At 45.1% G+C, this 5,863-nt stretch overlaps 1 long non-coding RNA gene across 1 annotated transcript; it reads right to left on the minus strand.

Annotated features, from left to right (window-relative positions):
- Positions 1–533: 533 nt before the first annotated feature.
- Positions 534–2,735, minus strand: LOC146026620 (uncharacterized). The gene is made up of 3 exons (XR_014454500.1): positions 2,563–2,735; positions 1,020–1,132; positions 534–852 (listed from the first exon to the last, which is right to left on the minus strand). It is a non-coding gene; the product is annotated as an uncharacterized LOC146026620 (long non-coding RNA).
- Between the last annotated feature and the right edge of the window lie 3,128 nt (positions 2,736–5,863).

The following is a 5,863-nucleotide window of genomic DNA, read 5'->3' on the forward strand; positions in this document are numbered from 1 at the left end:
GCGATCCGCATAAAAATGGTGGAGGCTACGCCTCCACCATGGTGGGAGCTGCCCCCTGCATTCGATGGTCGTCGACCATCGAAGGCAGGTCCGCACGCCGCGGCAGCTCCCGCAAGCTGAGACCACACGGACAATCGTCCGTGTGGTAGCTTGTATGGGGGCTGAAAGCTGACATCCGGCGACGTCAGCTTTCCGCCCCCATGAGTTGCGTCATGGCCTCATTACCATGCGTACGCCCCGCGTTTGCATGGGAACGCCCATGAAACGCGGGGCGTACACATAGGGAAATGAGGGCATGATGCCTCTCACGCCCCTATACGCCCCCTTTGCGGCGGACGAAATCCGTCTGCGGCGAAGGGGGCTGCACATGCGCAGATTGACCTCTGCGCATGTGCAGAGTAAAAACATCGGCGGTACGGCCGCACGCGGGCCGTACCGATCCGATTAGAATAAGGGCCAATGTGTGCTGTCCTAATCACTGTAGGGCTGCAGTGTTCTTGATTGTTAATCCATATCAATCCTCTGGGTAGTTGGGCAAGCACTTTACAGTCACTTTTACATGTGTAATCTGATGGTCTTTCCTGTTAGTAGCAAGTGGATGAAAAATATAGTTCACAGTCATAATACTGAAATAACCACTTCAGTTCAAAGTCATCAAATTCCTTATGTAATCATATCAGAGGAAAAATGTTTGATTTTGATAAAGTTTTTATCTGCATTTGTGAAAAAGTGCCAGTTAGGTGCAAATGTTCATAATGGAAAATGTCTTCTTCTTTCAAACAGCTCCCTCTCTGGAGTCCCAGCCTGCTGTTGATCGACATCAGCCAAATCCGATTGTTCACAATGTCCAGTCTGCAGGTGAGATATCACACTGTTACACAAACACATTGCACATTACACACATGGCTGGCCCCACTACAGTAGCCTGTGCCAATGCATGCATAATGCATGAGCAACACTTCACCATTCCAACTAAGGTATCATGACCCACCATACAGCAATCTGCATAGCATACTTACCACTGTTATCTCATTTGTAGGACCTTCACAACCGATGCCAAAACCCACGGATCCCATGCAAAATATGGACGACATGAGTGAAATCATCCTAGAGACGGTGCCATCGTTGGAACCTGCACAAAACCAATCACACCCAGTCAATGAGGCCCCCTATATGCAGTCACATAGGCAGCAGCCCCCAATCATTGCAGCCACCAACTCTCCCACTAGTGCGGAGTTGGCTCAATCCATCCATCTTTTCAAGGTGAAACAAATATCTTTTATGGAGGTGCAGACCACCCAACTAGAAACCATTAAGGGGTATGTGCGTAACATAGCTCTGCAAATGAGACGAATTTCCCAAAGTGTGCGTGCTAATGTAGGGGCACAAATTCGTCTTGTCTCCACATTAGACACACGCTTATCAGAAATTGGCCAAGCCATTCAGGGCCAAACTACTAATTTTAGAGCAATAAATGCCAATATGGTTGAACAGACCCAAGCTATTAATGGCCAAACAACTGCGTTGATGTCCCTACAAACGCAACTCAGCCTCAGTGCAACTAGTTTGTTAGGTCAGCACCAAACCACATCTACCCAAAGTAGTAGTGTGTCCTCCACACCCATGAGTGGGTCCCCCACTACTCCCCCACATCGTAGTATCCGTACTAGGGGTGGTGGTGCCACCAGTGGTAAGGGTGCTAATACCCGGGCGCTTGCCAAAAATGATTAATGTTGTGTGCATTTACATGTGTATCATGTGCTGTTTTTTTTCCTTCACTCATGCAGTGAATGTTCATGTGAAATTTTTATATGGTATGGCCTATGCCTAAATGTTTCAGCAAGTAAAAATTATTTGCATCCAGCAAACTTGTTGTCATTCTTTACAAATGATTACCCACGCTGTTCTTTTATGTAGTGTCAAATAGTGACATTTTAGCAGACACGGGGCTTTGGGTTGTGTGTGCTTATTTGTCATGGAATTGTCCGGAAATAGTGAAATTTGAGGGGGATAAGCATTGTGAATTGCATACTGTATGTAGGCGCCACTTGTTTTGGAAAATTTCAACCACATCAGATCAATGATCCATGTCACCTCCATCAATTAAGCCCATGTTAATTAGCATTTGCAAACATTTGTAGAAACAGAAAAGTACAGTACAGATGGAGCAGGGCTTGTTATTGCTGGCGGAGCGCCAGGACCGTGTCCCTGGCGATCCGCCAGCAATCTGGCGCTCTGGCTGAATGAGACGCTCGTGCGTCTCCCACGCACGAGCGTCTCAATAGCCGGGCGGCGAGGCGGCGCGGCGGGTGCAGTCCTGCCCGTCTCCAGCTTCAGGGAGACGGGCAGGGCTGCGGGGGGCTGCGGGGGGGCGGTGTGGACCGTCGGGGACCCGGGGAAGCCGGCGGGGACCCGGGCAAAAGCTCCGTCGGAACGGGACGCGCGTGCACCTCGTGCACGCGCGTCCCCTTCCGACATACAGATGGCGCGGGGCGGGGGATGGCGGGTGGCGAGTCCTCCGCCATCCCCAGCAAAGACAAGCCCTGCGCTATCTGTACATACTTGACATTGTTATAGGTGTTATCATGTTGCCAGGCATAAAGTATGCTGTGGTATTGCAGCTTGCAGGTGTTGCCCATTATTGTTGGTGTGCTTCTGGGCAATTAACATGGACAGGGAAAAATGTAATGTTAACAATGTATGTGTGTTACAGGTTCCCCTTTACTATTCATTGTACACAACAAAATTACCTGTGAAATGCTGAAGTATCATCTGTGTACGAACCATATCCCCCCTTCGTGTACTTCGCACTACAACATCAGTAGTTTGAGCTTCCTGCACGACTGCTGCAGTGGCCACATCTACATAATTTGGTTGACCCAAGGCTATGTTATGCAGCATGCAGCAAGCCTGGACAACCAAAACCACTTTGGCAGGGTGGTATAGCAGTGTACCTGCTGACCTGTCCAAACACCGAAATCTGCTTTTCAGCACCCCAAAGGTGTGTTCCACTACATTGCGGGTAGCAATATGTGCAGCATTGTAGCAGTGCTGTGCAGGGCTTTGTGGGTTCCGCAGAGGTGTCATGAGCCACAAATGACACCCATATCCTGAGTCACCTAACATGTAAAGGGATTTGTGTGCTCACATATCATGTGGGTAATTTGCACATAATAGTAGCAGCCTATACTATATTGTTTGGGCTGGTATAAACAATTACAACAGAAATGACTCTTTAATATAAGGTTACACACATGGATGTTAAAGGGAAAGACATAGGTTAGCAAACATCATGTAAACAGTGGTAAGTGACTTACCAAGTAGCCAGCCCTCTGGCATGGTGTGGTTGTGGAAACGGTCCCAGAGAGCTGAGTGCCGCAGGATATAGGCATCATGGCAGTTCCCGGGATAGCCTGCAACCACACTGAGAATTCTGAGGTTGGCATCGCAGACCACCTGCACATTGAGGGAATGTCTGCCCCTGCGATTCACATAGACATGCGCCCTCACGTGCGGGGCCCGAATCCCAATGTGGGTGCAGTCTATGGCTCCCAGCACATTTGGAAATGCTGAGAGCCGATAGAATGCCACTTTCAGGTCCTGCCACTCTGACTCACAACATGGGAATGTGATATATGTGCGCCACAGCTTCTTTAATGCATTTAACACTTGAGATAAATGTTTAGAGAAAGTGGCTTGTGACACCCCCAAGGCCCATGAGCTCACAGACTGAGTGGAGCCTGTGGCAAACAAGTGGAGGGCACACATTAATTTCTGCAGCCCAGACACTGCATAGTTGCCCCCCCCCCCCCCCCAGAAGGGTCCAAATCATCTCTCACCTGCTCATATAAGTTCAACAGGTTCTGTCGGTTCAACCTAAACATGTCCACCACCTGTTGATCAGAGAGGGAGTCCAGGTACACCCTAGCACGGTACTGACGAGAAACACGGAGTGGTCGGGGTACCTGGTTCTGGTGGGCAGCAGCATCCCTCCTGCGTAGCTCCTCCAAACGCCTCAGCTCACACACTAGCACCTCCAGTCCACACTGCAACATCTCCATCTCAAACACCCTCACAGGTGTCCATATCATGTGGGGGTATATGTAGGGGACTTAGTAATTGCTATGTGGGTCACCTGTGAGAGATTTAACCTTTTCTACGCTCAAACGCTGGCGATTTTGAGGAAATCGCCACCCTCTACTTGGTTTATTTTTTTTTTGGGGGGGGGGGGGGGAATCGCATTTTGTTGGCGATTTCCAAATGCGGCAGCCATTAAATTAGCTACATGTATTTGTATCTTTTTCAATGGGAAAACATCTGGATGCGATGTTGTAAATCGGCACTTCAGAAAGTGCGAATTAGCGGCAAAAAGTGCGATTTATGCCGCAAATCGCCACCCATTAAGTAGTCGATTTGGAAAAAAAATGCTATAACGGCTGTTTTTGCGATAAAAATCGCCAAAAACTTAACATCGATCTCTAATAAATGTCAACCAATATCTCTTAGTGCATTGCCTCAATAAGTGCTGTTATTCCTACAATAGTCCCTTGTTTATCATATCTATGTTCCATTCCTGTTTTTTCGATTATTTTGGAGAATTAGGTAGAATTGAGCAAATATTGGAAAACCTATAACTTATTTTTTAATAAGTAAATTAATGCAATATATTATGAATAAATGAGGTCTCAAAAAATATGTACATCATTAGCACTGCAGTTAATCATATAGAACACAATACGCTTTTTTTTTCACATGAAAAAAATGTAGTTGTAAAACATATTTTCCAGCAACCATTGTCACACCTATATAATTCAGTTATGTTCCATTTAGCTATTTGGGAGAATATTCTGTAAAGCTGGGAAAGATTACATTCAACTTAATTTACAAACCTGTCACGTAATTTCACCTTGATATTGTGGCACATAATGTCTTATGGTGCTCGAAGGTGACATGATTTATAGTCTGTAGTGACCTTCAGGCTATCACTTTGTGTCTTGTGTTTTCTGCAGCTATGCTTCTTTATTAAACAAAATAGAAAATGCTGCTTATAAAAACTTTTATGTTGCTTTTTACATTGTTATGTGGATTTTTAATACTGAACTGTGTAGAATTATTGGGTAACATAAAATATTTTTATGTGAATAAATAACTGTTTAAAAAAAATAATTGGATATTTCAGAAACATTATCTGTGACTCATTTCTTATTCCTGATTCCCCTATATGACCGCCATGTACTCGTTGTCTTTACTATATTACCGGCAATTTTTAGGACAAAATTGTTCATGCACAAAGTATTCTTCGATCTTTCCAAACTAAAAGAGACAAACTGGTGGGCCTGGGGAACATGAGTTTGTTTTTAGCAGAATATATACAGTAAGTATCATTGGTGCTATATAAATAACCAATATTAATAATGTGTTAGCATATGTTAAACTATTATTGTAACTTAGTTTTTTAGAATATACCAAAAATATACTAGATGGTTCTTTATTCATTAGGTCAGTGGTTCCCAAACTTTTTTGAACAAAGTCGTCATAGAGGATTCTGTTTTTCATGGCACCCAAAGTTTTTAAGTTTGTTATACTTATTAACAGTCCCGCTTGTTCCTATGGTTGTTTCCTTATTGATGATAGCGGTCCCCACTGATGACGTCCAGGAATGGAATGTGCTGGAATGAGAGGGTGTCCATATACCTGACTGGGTTGGCAGCCTGTGTTGTATTTTATAAGTTCTGGAACTATACTTTATAAACGGCTGTCCCAATAGATTGAGCAGGAGGTGGTTTCCCAAGATAATGTGGTTCCAAGTGCACCATAAAGGACTGTGGAGTCTGTAGAAAGAGCTGGTCCAAGTCTGGTTAGG

The sequence above is a fragment of the Crinia signifera genome, chromosome 1, assembly GCF_055691185.1.
Source record: "Crinia signifera chromosome 1, ASM5569118v1, whole genome shotgun sequence".
Classification (NCBI taxonomy): Eukaryota; Metazoa; Chordata; class Amphibia; order Anura; family Myobatrachidae; genus Crinia; species Crinia signifera.